The sequence below is a fragment of the Peromyscus californicus genome, unplaced genomic scaffold, assembly GCF_007827085.1.
Source record: "Peromyscus californicus insignis strain IS unplaced genomic scaffold, ASM782708v3 Scaffold_4__1_contigs__length_199733344, whole genome shotgun sequence".
Lineage (NCBI taxonomy): Eukaryota > Metazoa > Chordata > Mammalia > Rodentia > Cricetidae > Peromyscus > Peromyscus californicus.
Genome location: NW_026294562.1, coordinates 148,871,212 through 148,886,505, shown reverse-complemented (window position 1 = coordinate 148,886,505; position 15,294 = coordinate 148,871,212). Strand labels below are relative to the sequence as shown.

General features: G+C 36.4%; 1 long non-coding RNA gene across 6 annotated transcripts in view; it reads right to left on the bottom strand.

Moving 5' to 3' along the window:
* The window catches only part of LOC128124643 (uncharacterized), a 181,150-nt gene that overhangs the window by 84,377 nt on the left and 81,479 nt on the right, over nucleotides 1–15,294 (bottom strand). Inside the window, exon 7 of one of the 6 annotated variants that reach the window (XR_008222919.1) lies at nucleotides 13,922–14,021. The exons of the other annotated variants lie outside the window; for them this stretch is intronic. This is a non-coding gene — a long non-coding RNA (uncharacterized LOC128124643). The remainder of the gene's footprint in view (nucleotides 1–13,921; nucleotides 14,022–15,294) is intronic. 6 annotated transcript variants of the gene reach the window in all.

Below are 15,294 nucleotides of genomic sequence, written 5' to 3'. Positions count from 1 at the left end.
AGTTGTATAGGATTGAGTGAGCCTTATGAGCTTTCCCCCTTCCACATTAGCTGCCTACTGGTCTTGTCTTTGATCAGATCATGCTTGTTGGTGGCACTTTCTAGGTGTAGCTTCTGATTTTACTAGGAGACACACTTTTGTAGCAAAGTCCCTGATCATCTGGCTCCTACAGTCTTTCAATTTCCTGTTCCACAATGATCCCTGAGTCTTAGGTACAAGTTTCTTCATGGATGTGTTTGCTAAGACCTAATTACACAACCCTACATTTTGATTGGTTGTGATTTATTCTAATGGGCTCTGTCTGTTGCAAAGAGAAGTTTCCTTAATGACAAGAGAAAACTACACTTGCCAGTGGGATTAAGTACAAATATTGATAATGCAGTTAGGGTTTGGTAAAGGGACAGTTGTATATTCTCCTCCTAGGTCTATGATTTCAATAATCCTGGGTAGTTGATGAGCTTTCCAAAACTAGGAGGCATTATTTACACCTTGAACAGGTTGTAAGTTTGATTACAGTGCTGTTGGTTACTACCAACAATGGCAACATTAGCTTTATTGTGCTATGCTGGTAATTGTTGTGCTTCATAGAAATCATGTTGTGTATTTTTTTTCTCTTTGGGAGCCCACCATCCAGTTCCCAAACAAATACATAGTCTTATTCTTACTTATGAATGCCCAGGCTTAGCTTGGCTTGTTTCTAGCCAGCTTTTCTAACTTAAATTATCTGGTTTCTCTTTAACTGTGGTTTGCCTCTGGGCTTTTTACCTTTCTTTATTCTATGTATTTCTTTTCTTCTTATTCCATGACCAGCTGTGTGGCTGGGTGGCTGGAACCTGACATTCTCCTCTCCTTCTTTTCTTGCACCTCCCTCTTCCCCAGATTTCTCCTTCTATTTATTCTCTCTGCATGGCATCCCCACCTATCCTTTCTTCTGCCTTGCTATTATTGGCCATTCAGTTCTTTACTAGACCAATCAGGTGTTTTGGGAAGGCAAAGTAACACAGCTTTACAGAGGTAAACAAATGCAACATAAAAGAATGCAATACATCTTTGTATCCCTAAACAAATATTCCACAGCATAAAGAATGTACCACATCTTAAATTAATATTCCACAACAGAATCATAACTGGGTAAGAATGTTGGATGTTTTTGTCCTTGGGAAGCTATTATGGTATCTTCAGGTACTGTAAAAGCTAGTACTCAGGGTGGGGGCCTCATGTCAGTTCTAGCTCAGAGAAACACCCTATTTCTGAAGTGCATGGTGTCTTCAGCAACAGAGACTTGCCTTCTATCTCTAGGGAGTGACCAATGGCAAGAGGCTGTATAGTTTGTGAGTCTGTTCGATAATTCTTACTAATTGAAATGAGGGATTCGCACACCTGGTGGTTTTTGTGAGATCATCTTTGGCTCTTTGAGGGAACATTGCCAGCCCCAATTTAAAAAAAAATATCACTTTAAATACATATGTGTATTTATGCCCAGGCTTACATATATTGTAGTCATTTTTAGGTAGATAGTCAATACTACAATTCCTTAATATTTCAGAGCAAATCTTTTATTTCTTGAAATCTTTGAGACAAAACTGGACTTCCACTGTGGGTTCCCTTTAGCAAACGTATTATTGATAGAAAAGAAAGAAAAGTCATTTTTACTAAGTTATTAAAATTTAAGGTATAACCAAATACTTTATGCAAAGAATTTAGTAGCAAAATATAAATTAAAAAGATTATATTTAAATTTTAGGGAGGTTTAAGAAGTCAAGTATGGTATCTTTCTTAGAATATTTTGAATATTACTGACTTTATAAAAGGAAGTAAAAGTTCTCATTATTCTTTTGGCAAAATTAATGGTGTTATAACTGACCATTGCCTTCTATGGTAACACAACACATTTCCAAGTTATCAGGATAGTATGTCAGGCATATTTAAAACATCTATGATCAGCAATATGAAAATTTACTTTTAATTTTCTATTCTTGGCCAATTAAACATAAGTCTTATTTTCCTTTATATGATAAAACTAGTGCCCTAGTGAGTTATAATAGTGAATCTTCAGCGAATAAGCTTTGAGTTTTGTATATTATTACTGTATTATTAAGTGAATGTTATTCTGCCCATTTAGTAAATAAGCTTGAATTAACATTGGCATAGGGAGATATATAAGATGTCTGTAGCATTTCTACAACTTCAGGATCATTGTAGGTTTTGGTTGAAAGGGCACACAGTAACAGGGAAATTATTTTATTTCTATTCATCTACCTCTTTGGTGATTTTTCATCATCACTTACCATGTAATTAAAAAGATGAAAGTCCTGGCAAAAAGTTTTGGAAGATATTAAAGCATAAAATAAGAGTGACATTAATGATAAGATTCTAACCATCAAAGTTATGGCTAATAGCCTTTCAATTGATGTTAATAGCTAGTTAAGTGGAAAGTTCTGACAGAAATGCATTAGGTCTGAAATCTGAACTGTTTGCCTGGCTCAAATGTCATGTCATCAACATGAAAAAGGGAAGCTTTGTGGTCACAGACAAAAATACAAAAAGTATCAAGGAAAATGTACATGCTGATCTTCAAATTGATTAGTGATTTTGGTCTGTGTGTTTCCCCTTTCTAGGGATAAAATGTTAACAACATCAAATTGAAAACACTCAGTTTCATCATGCATAAAACATTAGTGTGTTAAAAAAAAACTGGATAATGCAGATATCACAGAAGCCCAGACAAGAAACCACTTATTCAGGTTTAGTTAAACAAGCTTTAGTAGCACCAAAGGTGTTTGCAGGGTGATGTACATGGATTTAAATATGCACCTTGGATCACAACTTATATTATTAAGTGTGCTGATTCATTAGTTTTAGAGGCTGGCAGGGAGAAGTGTACTTTGTAGAAGAGGGATTGCTTCCAGGGCTAAAGAGAAAAATATGGACACGTGGACAAAGGAAGATATTTCCCTTAATACAGTATTCACACTCTGATTCAAAAAGACTTGTATAAAATTGGCAACACTGAGCTGTAAGCCTAGCTCTTAGATGTTTTATGTGACTGTGTCTATTAAAACAATGCAGAGTAGAAAACATTGACAAAAAATCACAGTAGGCCTGACCCTATGTAAAATACCACTGAACATATTTATCTCATGCTCTCGGGTAAACTGTGCCAAAGGTCTCATGCACAGTGCCTCAGAGGCCTCTCTGAAGCATAGATTTAATTGTGTGTGAACAAACAATTGAGATTTGGAGAAGAGAAAGTATCTAAGGGAGATAAAGGCATAAGAAGTAAGGATAATGTCCCAGCACTACCACAGATACTGTATCCCTCTGTATTATGATGAGAACCCACATTTTCTTACCTTGTCAGCATCACCAGACTGTGACTGTAGCCCTCCCATTGGAAGTATCAGTTGCATCTGTTTGTACCTGACTAAAACAATCCACACCCCAGTACAGAGTCTGCCATGTCTCTGGGGATAAATACAACATTTTTTTTCCAAAATTTTTATCTTTCCTCCTCCTCCTCCTCCTCCTCCTCCTCCTCCTCCTCCTCATCATCATCATCATCATCATCATCATCACCCAGACATATCATGGAATATCACCTTTGTATTGTTTCCTAGGTGTTTCCCAATTTCAGATCTAATGTCTATGTCTCTAATCCATTTGTCCACCAGTCTCTTACTCCATCTCTTACTCTCTGTCTTCTTTCCCCATGATCTTTCTCACTAGTTTGCTTGTTTTCAAACACACTAACATTAACATAAAGGGTCTTTTCTCCAGCTGTTGTAACTCTATCTAACTGTCACAAAGAAGTCACACTGGTCCTTCCCTTTTTTTCTCCCTTTTACTTCAGGAAATGGTTTTATTATATACTGGGAGACTTTGATGATGTCTGCTGGTTGTAATATGATCATAGTTCACTAGCAGAACTTTAGAACTCAACATTGATATTTTCTACTTCTTCGGGTTGAAATAAAAATGTGTTCTTTATGAAAAGTAGAAAAATAATCAATTCTCACAATAGTAGAAGCAAAAGTCTTAGTGACCATAGCACCCCATAGGCTTTTCTCTCCTTGATAGTTGCATGGAGGTAAAGACCATGTGTTATAAACCCTAGATCTCTCAGCAGTTGTTTTCTTTTCTCAGAAGGATATTTCATTCCCTCTGGAACCAGAGAGTAGAAAAATAAGAAGACAAAACAAAAACAAACAAACAAAATATCCACACCAAACAAACCAGGAGTTGGGCAAGAGAAAAATCTGTGATCAAAATATAGTATGAAAAAAAAAATTTTTGAGTTAAAAAAAAGCAAGCCTTCAGATTAAAATAAGACAACATTTGTATTGCACAAGCTGCAAGGGATGGAGGAAGAAGACAGGCTGTCCAGGCACTTTCCCAAAGGATAGAGGAGGAAGTCAGGCTGTCCAGGGACTCCTCCTTCTGGCTTCTATATGCATTGATCTAATATAGAAAGAGTTAACTCATTTGGGTATGTAAGATCTGTCCCATAAGGACCTAACATATTGATAGCATACGACTATTTCAGAGAGAATGGCGTGTCCCCATAAAGGCGGTGTATGGCTGCCTGAGTTTTAAGATTCATTGTTTGAAGTCAATTGACAGATATCTTTATCATTCAGTTTTAAATTTCTCCACTGAAGTCATTTGTGCGATCTTTATCAGGCATGAAAACATCTCAAATCTGCCAAATTTTCATTATTGTAAATACGGTACCTAAATATAGACCATGTCTGCTGATATCCCAAAGGAATGGCAATGTTTGTTGCTTTGTTTCAAATAGATTTGCAAAGTACAGGAAATGACTCTGTCATTAAATAATGGGCCACCTTAATAATTTAAATATCTCTATATTATATTTCCTTAAGTGTATATTCTTACTCTTGGACGAGTTTAAGAATGTGGTGGTTTTAATGTCAGAGTCCAGGTATTCCTGGCCCACACTTGCTATTGCTTTAGCTGATTATGCTGGACCGAGGCAATATGCATTATGGGTTTCTCAGCTGATGTTGAATATAATGACAGCTAATGCCATTCATATTTGAGAGCAGGCTCACTAACGACAAGAGAAGTGTGGTGGAGTAAGATTAACTCCTGTCTCTGAGTCAATGGAGTGAAAATTCTTAGACTAAATGACACTTGGAGAACCCAGTCTCACACTGTGATCTCTGAAATGGAGAGAAGTTGTGAAATTAGAAATCCTCTGGGATTGCATTATTCACAATAATGCAACTTCTCAGGTTTTTTATAGCAGAAATTCTTTTTTAAAAAAAATTATGAAACTTCACAAAAGAGATAGCTTTTGTGTTTCTGCATTTGCATAACATGTTTTATGGATTTCATTGTGATTGTGTTGTTTAATCTAGTATGATATCTTTCTGTCAGTGTGGAGGACAAGATCATTTCCATACTCACACAGTATAGATTAAAATGAAGGGCAGCATCCATCATCACTCCTTCCCATCATCTTGATAAGCTCTTTAAATATTCAACAATAGACTAGGGAAGGCTGGGCTAGCTAAGTTTCCCTACCCTTGGGCTAACAGTGGCATGAGGTAGGATTAGTGAGCAAGCTCTTAGGTAAAATCATAAATATTTATGTTAACAAAGTGTCTTTTACTCCTGACATACTGTACTGTTTGACATTTTGTGAAATATTTCTGATAGATCCAAACTATTCCATTTGGCTCATCTAACTTTCACACACCTTTAGTCATGGAAACAGTTTTAAGGTATTAGGGGTATAAGATTGGCACTACACTAAATCTTTTCTGGCAGGGCTCATCCACACTTCCCTGATACACATACAAATGGGAGTGTAGGTAAAAGGAATTCCTGTCAAGCAGGAGGAATCTGCTTTCTATGATGAGACCACACACAAAAGCCCTATGTGTGGTGCCACCTGACTGTAATCCCAGTGCCGGAAAGGCAGAGACAAGAGGATCCCTGGAGCTTGCTTTCAAGACAATCTAGCCTAATATCAGAACCCCAGGTCTCAGGGGCAGACCCTGTGACTCTTACACATACACACACAAACAAAAAATCCAAACCACAAAACTAAAACAAATTAGATGGAGGGCTTCCAGTAAATGAAATCTGAGATTCTCCTCACCCCCACAGGCAAAGTATATACCCACTGTACTACTATGAACACACACACACACACACACACACACACACACACACATGAATTCTAAGAACCATGAATTTTCATCGCACTATAGAAGAGAATAAAACCACAGTACAGTCAACCCTAAAACAAATACACGTGGCAGCTAGCTGTCTCACATGTTCAAGGCACAGAAAAGCCAGGCCCTAGTTCAAGAATAACTGAAGATAATCATAGATAAATTTTCTGAGACCTGAAAATTATTAATATTGCCTTCCCTAAAAATGAAAGAGAAGGAATTAAATCTTAATGTCATTATAAGGACACATATGAGCAGCTGAGATAAATTGCTCTGAGAACATTGTCTCATTAGATAATATACAAGCTCACACACAAGTTCACATAACACACATATAATGTGTAGTTTGTTGAAAGATTGGATGCTTTGTTATGATCACTGCTGTTTGTGAGAGTCTGGACGACAGCAAAGCACTTATCCCCTGTGTTGGTGGTGAGGGTATGAATTGCTGTAATACACATATATGTAATGCTGTAATACACATATGATGGAAAAGCATTGCTTCAAATATTCAGAGCACAGAGGCATCAGCCATTGCTGTCTTGTAAATTGATGAACTCTTATACCTCAAGCATGTGTGTGAGTTTACATATACAGGGATATTCACTGAATGTACTGTAGCTGGAAAATCTGGAAACTTCTTAAATGTCACACATTAGGAGCTGGCACGTAAATTATGGGGAAGTGTTATACAAGTAGCATGATATGTCAGCCTAGAAGTACTAACATAATTATTTTTAAACTAGTGTTAAGTGAGAGAATGCTGTGTTGCCCCTAGTCAAATCACTGCTTGCATTTCTGAAGAACTAAATGCGTAGCTGTAAAGACACTATGAAAACACATTAGAAAATCTTAACAATTATTGACTTCAAGGGAAGAAGAGTGGACTTTTTAACCATCCTTCCATTCCTCCTCTTTCCCCTTCCCCCTCCAAGTCCTCTCCTTCCCTGTCCCCTTCTTCTTTCTATTTTGACTTTTTTTGTAGTAGAGTTTCATCTCACTATGTGGCTCAGGCTGGCCTGAAGCTCCCTATGTAGCCCGGGCTGAACTTAAATAATAGTGAGTCTTCCACATCAGCCTCCTAAATGTGTGGATTTCATGCCTGAGCACCTAGAACCATTAGAGAAAGCTGATGTTTCTCTATGCTGCCAGGGATGTCTAATATCTTCCTGTCTGGATGGCTTTATAGGAATTTATGCAGAGTCTATGGCTCTAAGGTGAGAAGTGTGGTGAAAGCAAAGATACCAGTTCAGGACGACATCTGTTCACACTCTAGGCTTCAAACAATGCTCATGGCTGCCTCTGACCTAGGGTATTGTGACAGAGAGTCAGCATGTCCACACAGCTGAGTGTATTGGATAGCCTATCAAACAGTATTTGATGACTACAGTGTTCAACCACCTTAATTAAAACTCACTAGATTATCTGTTTCTTCAACAGAAGTCTTGATTTTCAAACAGTGTTGGTAAGCATTTAATTAATTAAAATGCATAATTAAGTTGTATTTCTAAGTTTATGTGGATGGATAAGAACTGAATGAGTGGGAAGTTAAATGAAGCCCCCACGCCTTAACCACTCAGGCCCATGTTCAAAATGGTCTGATGGTTTGTCCTATCTCAAACCAGTAGTAAGTGTCCCTCCTATGTTTTGTGGAATTTTGTCTTGCTCATATGAGGCTTAGTTTGGAAAGGACTGCAGGGGTTCTGCCTAAAATTAAATTCCAGCCCTTCAGTGACTCTGAGCAATAGTTTCTGTGTCATTACCTGGGCTGGATCAACTTCCCTCCTTGGGTTACCCCTCCATACACTGTATTCTGCAGAGTTTCCCAAGGCCAAAGCTGAAGTACTTGTTAGGGTTCACACATATTTTAGCTCCATTTCCTACTGGATTGGAGCACTGCACTGCAGCCGATAAACTTCTGAAAAGAGTTCCATCTCTTCATTTTCTCTGTTTAGTTACCAGCACTGGGAAAGTCACTTCATGACTGACTAGTTAGCCCCATGTAAATGGGGCAGAAATTACTATGATTTTTTTCTTTTTTATACTTATGGATTAGGAAAATCTGTGTTTTAAAAGTGTTTGAATATACTATTTTATACTTTTTCCTGGAAATTAGGAGTGGTGTAGTCAAAGAAAGTCACAAAATATATGTAGAGTTTAGGTTGATGTTTGTATAATTAATATAACACATTGACATAATTAGATTCTGTCTTGCTTCTTCCTTGTTTATTTTAGTTTCCATTAAGTCATAATAATCTTATAGTCAAAATTGTATTAGTTATAAATCTGCTACTAGGTTTAAACCATAGTTGGCATAAATCTTTTCTTAGATGTTAACTTCAGCTGTTCCACCAGAGCTATTTTATATCTAGGATCCTTATTTCTCATTTACTGAATTACGTCATGCTGATAAAGGACTGTATGGTTGAAACTTGAGTTATCAGTGTAACTGAAGGCTGCTTTCAATTTTAAATCCTTGTATGAGTATCAACGCAGTAGATGGTAAAATATTAGTGGGTTATCTGGACCCCCTTCCACTTATGTAGTCAAAGGTTAATTAACTTCATCCATGCTGGGATTAATTTCCCTTCTAAGAAAAGTCCAGGTGCAGACTTTGAGCATGACCAGCAAGAAAAAGGTATGAGCTTAGAAATTTCATCTGTGTGTGAGGAAGATGTGAGCTAGAGGGAGTGAGGATGCAGAGCCAAGAAGGTAAGGATGAGTTGGCATAAAGACAGTGTGGGGCAAGTCATTTCAGTAGCAGCCACACACAGTGCTGTGCTCTAACTTTACAGAGTGTGACACAGAAGCGGTGCTTTACTCCCTGCAACAAACAATGTAACTGTATCTTCAAATTCATTGCAACATTAGCAGCCCCCTGTGTGAGACAGATTGCTCTAGGGGACTGACACCTCTGGATCCAGAATCACCTTTGAATTCCCAAAGCTTGGGCTGATTTTGTGCTACAGCACTGGAGTTTCAGAGTGTTCTGTTTTTTTTTTTGTTGTTTTTTTTTTACTCCCTCCATCTCTGTGCCACTGTTACCCCAGCACATCTCATAGGGCAGGACAAACTGTGGGTCAAAGATTATGTGACTGGGTTGGTGTCCTAATCCCTCCCTGAAAGTCTTGCATGGTCACAGGAGATGGCCAGTTCTGGCTACATATCTGCTCTTACTAGGAGTCTTAGCTGGTGTCATCCTTGTAGATTCCTGGGAGTTTACCTTGCACCAAGTTTCAAAGTGTTCTTATTCACACAGCTTAACATATCCTGTATGTTTAACACTAAACACGTCATGAACAGCATTTGAGTCCACTGTGAGGGGCCCTGCAAGCTTTATAGCTTGCAGAGAAACAATCTATGAAGAGTAAAGAATGAAACTGGGTTCAGCCTGACTTAGTCAGTTCTGGTTCAAACTTCTGGATTTTGATGCCAGGTGGTTTATTTTAGCCAGATAAGCACAGCAAAGAATATGGCTACATGAAGACAGGTTCTGTTTGTTGACTTGGAAGTAATGCTCAAGATAAAGGCCTGGAGAGAACAGCTGAAGTAAACAGTTGTGAGATTATATGGACTGAGAAGCAATTCTCAAGATTTAGGGTAGGAAGGGAGTCTGCAGTAAACAAACGATATTCTGGTCTATTCAGGTGAATGCTGGCCATACAGAAAACAAAAACATCACCAGGTTTAAACTATATTCTTTCCCCACATTCCATTTGCAAGGGAGGTAAAAATCTCCTTATCTTATCTATACCTGTTTTTATCCCAGTAGTATGCAGTATTTATTACCTAGCTCTGTAGTACAAATTGAGACAGGTGAGACCTCCAGCTGATCTTTACTTGTTCTTTAATTGTGTTAGCTCTCCTGCTTTTCTTGTTTTCCCATATGGTCTTCTAAGGTCTGTGAAGAATTGTGTTAGAATTTGGATGATGATTGCATTGAATCTGTAGAAAGCTTTTAGTATGATGGCCACTTTTACTATGTTAATCCTACCAATCTATGAACACAGAAGATCTTTCTATTGTTGGATATCTTCTTCAGTTTCTTTCTTCAGTGACTTGAAGTTTCTATTGACCAAGTCTTTCACTTGCTTGGTTAGACTTACCCCAAGATACTTTCTAACATTTGAAGCTATTGTTAAAGGTGATGTTTCCCAGACTTCTTTCTCAGTCTGTTTGTCATTTGTACATAGGAAGGCTACTGAGTTTTGTGATTTAATTTTGTATCCAGCTACTTTGCTGACAGTATTTATCAGCTGTAGGAGTTCCCTGGTGGAATTTTTAGGGTCACTTATGTATACTGTCATATCATCTGCAAAGAAAGATACTTTAATTTCTTTCTATCCAATTTGCATCCCCTTGATCTCATTCAGTTGCCTTATTGCTCTAGCTAAAACTTCAAGTACTCTATTGAATAAGTATCAAGAGAGTGGGAAACCTCATCTTATTCTTGATTTTAATGGAATTGATTTGAGTTTCTTTGCATTTAATTTGATGTCAGCAATTGGCTTTCTGTAAATTGCCTTTATTATGTTTAGGTGTGTTCCTTGTATCCCTAATCTCTCCAGAACTTTTTATCATGAAGGGTGTTGGATTTTCTCAAAGCCTTTTTCAGCATCTAATGAGATGATCATGTGGTTTTTTTTTCTTTCAGTTTATTTATATGGTGGATTATATTTACTGACTTTCACATGTTCAAACAGCTCTGTATGTCTGGCATGAAGCCTACTTGATCATGGAAGATGATCTTTTTCATATGTTCTTTGATTAGGTTTGCAAATATTTTATTGAGTATTTTTTGTCTATATACATGAGGAGAATTGGCATGTCATTCTCTCTTTGTTGAGTCTTTCTGTGGTTAGGGAATCAGGGTAACAGTGGGCTCATAAAATGATTTTGGAAATGTTTATTCTGTTTCTATCTTGTGGAATAATTTGATGAGAATTGATATTAGCTTGTCTTTGAAAGTCTGGTAGAATTTTGTGCTAAAATTCTGGCCCTTGGCTTTTGTTTTTAGAGGTGACACATTTAAAAAGTGCTTCTATTTCACTAGAGGTTATAAATTTATTTAATTTGTTTATTTGATCTTGACACAATATTGGTAGTGGTATGTATTCAGAAAATTATCCATTTCTATTAGATTTTACAATTTGGTGGAGTACAGGTTTTTAAAGTATGTCCTTATGGTTCTCTGGTGTTCCTCAGTGTCTGTTGTTATGTTCCCATTTTAATTTCTAATTTTATTAAATTAGATATTCTAGATAATCTGGATAAGGGTTTGTCTAGAGTTTTGGCTTTCTCAAGAACCAATTATTTGATTCACTGAATCATTGTATGGTTCACTGCGTTTCTGTTTTATTGACTTCAGCCCTCAATTTGACATTTTGTAAACTCTGCTCCTCTTGGTGTGCTTGCTTCTTTTTGATTTAGAGATTTTAGGGTTACTGTTCAGTTGCTAGTATGAGATCTCTCCAAGTTTTTTGTGTAGCACTTAGTGCTATGAACTTTCCTCTTATCACCACTTTCACTGTATCCCATAAGGTTGGCTATGGTATGTATTCATTTCCCCTGAATTCTAGAAAGTCTATAATTTCTTTATTTTATCTTAACAAATTTTTCATTTAATGGGGATTTGTTCCCATTCTATGAGTTTATAAGCCTTCTGTTGTTTCTGCTGTTGTAGATATACAGCTTTATTTTGTAGTGGTTTGATAAGATGCAGGGTGTTATTTCAGTTTTCTTGTATCTGTTGAGACTTGTTTTTGACAGAGTATGAGGTCAGTTTTAGAGAAATTTCATGAGGTGTAGAAAAGAATTTATATTCTTTTGTGTTTGAGTGAAATGTCTGTAAATAACTGTGAGAACCATTTGGTTTGTTAGCTGGAGTATTTCTCTGTTTAATTTTTGTCTGGATGACCTGTGCATTGGTAAAAGTTGGGTATAGAAGTCTCTCCTCAGTGTATTATGGTCACTTTGTAATTTAAGTTGTAGTCATGTTTCTTTTACAAAAGCAGCTGTCCTTGTGTTTGGAGCATAGATGTTAAGAACTGGAAGGTCATCTTGTTGAATCTTTCCTTTCATGATTATGTGATGTTCTTCCCTATGGCTTTTGAAAAGTTTTGGTTTGAAGTCTATTTTATTAGATATTAAAATGGCTACAACATATTGATTCTTGGGTCCATTTTCTTAGGATATCTTTTTCCATTACTTTACCCTGAGGTAATGTCAGTCCTTGATGGTGAGGTGTCTTTCTTGTATGCAGCCAAAGGATGGATCCTGTTTTTACATCCACTCCATTAGTCTGTGTCTTTTTATTGGTGGATTGTTACCATTAATATTGAGAGATATCAATGACCAATGATTGTTGAATCCTATCTTTTTTTGTTGTTGGTGGTGGTGGTGGTGATGGTGGTGGTGGTGCTGTGTGTGTGTGTGTGTGTGTGTGTGTGTGTGTGTGTGTGTGTGTGTGTGTGCTTGCTTCTGTTGATTTTTCTGGTCTGAAATTACTTATTTCCTGTGTTTTCATTTGCCTATTTAACTTTCTCAGGTTGGAATTTTCCTTCTAGTACTTTCTATAGGGCTGGATTTGTAAATAGATATTGATTAAATTTGACTTTGTCGTGGAATATTTTATTTTCTCCATCTATGGTGATAGAAAGTTTTTCTGGTACAGTAGTCTAGCTAGCATCTTCGGTCTCTCACAGTCTGAAGAATATCTATCCAGGACCTTCTTGTTTTAGATTCTCCATTGAGAAGTTAGATACATTCTAATAGGTCTGCTTTTATTTGTTACTGGGTATATTTATTATACCTTTATAGGCATCTCCTTCCACAAACAGAGTAATGATGCCATAGAGTTTCTTTTACCAGCAGTAATGCCTAAGGTATGGGCTCATGGAGGAGACTCTATTCACATTGGCCCCTTCCCTACTCAAGACACTCCACCTATTTTTTCACTGCACATTAGAGACGAAAAATTGGCGGCACATCGCTTTACATCCAAATGAAGAATAACCAGAGTGTCATGTTTGCAAAGTGATGGTGTGCAGTAATTGTCTATTTCAGCTAATATTGATTTTGTAATTATTTCTGTTGGCAATAATTCATTAGTCGATTGACTAAATGGTAGGAAAACATCTTATTTTTCTTCCTAAAAGGTTACTGTGGCTCACCTTTCTAAATAAACTAGGTCAACTGTCAAACCAAAGGCAAAGCTGACCTCAAGAAGAATCTATATTCTACTTTGCTCAGACATTTTCAATATTTTCTTTTGTTTCTGTCTGTAATTGATTATTCTCTGTTGTAAAATAAAAATCTATCCTGTTATATATTTTTAAATAATTATTTATGATAAGCTAATTTAATACTAAAAGCCACAATTCAATTTTTACTTTTAACATCAAATTCAATTCTTCTTTAAAGACTTCTATGTTGTTATAACCTGGATTTTTCTGAAATGGTAGTGTGAGAATTTTGATAAAAATACATTTTATAATTTATATTAAAACTTAATTCTAACATACTTATTAAAACGCTGCTAAAACTTATTTTGTTTCTAGTCAATCTCTGCTATGGTTGGACTGATAAGAAAACCCATGCAAATGGAATGTTTTCCATTTTCTGCATCCAATACACCAACATTGTTCTTTCTCTCTTCCTTGAATAGTACATAAAAACTTGCCATGGCTGTTCTTGTAGTCTGTCCTCGGGACACCCACCTCTCATTTCAGCAGGTAGATTCCAGGGAAAAGCTGGCCATGAGACACATTAGAAGCATTTTATCTCCTGAATGCAAGTCAGCAAAGCCAAGACTTTCAGCTTTTAAGGAGAATCAGAGTTTAGTCAAATCAAACATGTGAAGCAACATTTTCCCCCTAAATTCAGAGCATTTGTTGGTGCATACAGATTTGATAATTGAGTATGTAAGTAGATAATTTTTTTAGTTAGCATCTGTTTGCAGATCCAGACTGTCTTGTGAAAATTTATCTTTCATACTCAGTACACAACACATATTTCCACTTCTATGAACATAATTTCTCTGTATTGAAATGCTCATTGTTTTTAAATCTGTGAAACAATAATCATAATATTCATGAGCATTTACTATAATCTTATCAGATTCCCATAAAGAACACTGAAATATGAGACATGATCTCTACCTCTGATTGACATATGAAATATACATATAGAAAAATAAAATTAAATAGCTAAGTAAAATGCGAATGATCTGAACCATGGTTTCTAGAAAGGACACCCTGAAATCAAGGAAGAACAGTTTCCAGTTAGACTATCTGAGTCTAAATGCTCCATAGGGTGAAGTGTGCTGGATAACCTTACTGAGTTCATAGTTTTCTCATTGATATAAAGGGATTGATAGTATCACATGCAATATTGGACTATCTCTGGAGATGACAAATGAGCATTCATGTTCAAGTATTAAGGCAGTGAATTGGATTCATTCTCTCATGACCTTCAGAGACACAAGTCTGCAACAAAAAGCTTTGCTCTATTTCTTCACTAAGAAAGAAATGTTTCTACTGTAGATATGGGTGTGCTCTGGGAAGAGCTATAGGTGTTCTGTGTTCAGTAAGTTCCCTTTTTATCTAAGATCAGGCAATTTTAACAATAGTATATGATAAATTATTTTTCAAATATAATGAGAAATTTATGGTATTCATTTAGCTACCTTCTCAAATAGATTTCAAAATAATATGTTAGCAATCACAGAAAACTTATACATTGAGAACCACAATTGTTAAGTATTTTTATATGCTTGCACAGAGATTTTGTAAATAGAGAACAAAGGTGTAAATGTGTTTGGGGATGCAGAAGAACAGTGACAAAAGCTATAAATGAAGAAAAAGGAAAATATCAAGAGATTGGTGGAAATGAGTGATAAGGAGAGAGACAAATACAGACAGAGACAAACAGAGAGAGAGAGGTGGTTAACAAAATTGTTAATGCTAAACTGTTTGGTGGCTATGATGTAAATGTCCCCATTTAACTCACTTAAACTATTAAGAGGAGAATCTTAAAGAGTTGTTTAAATCATGAGGACTTTACATTCATGAATGAATCAATAAATTAAAGG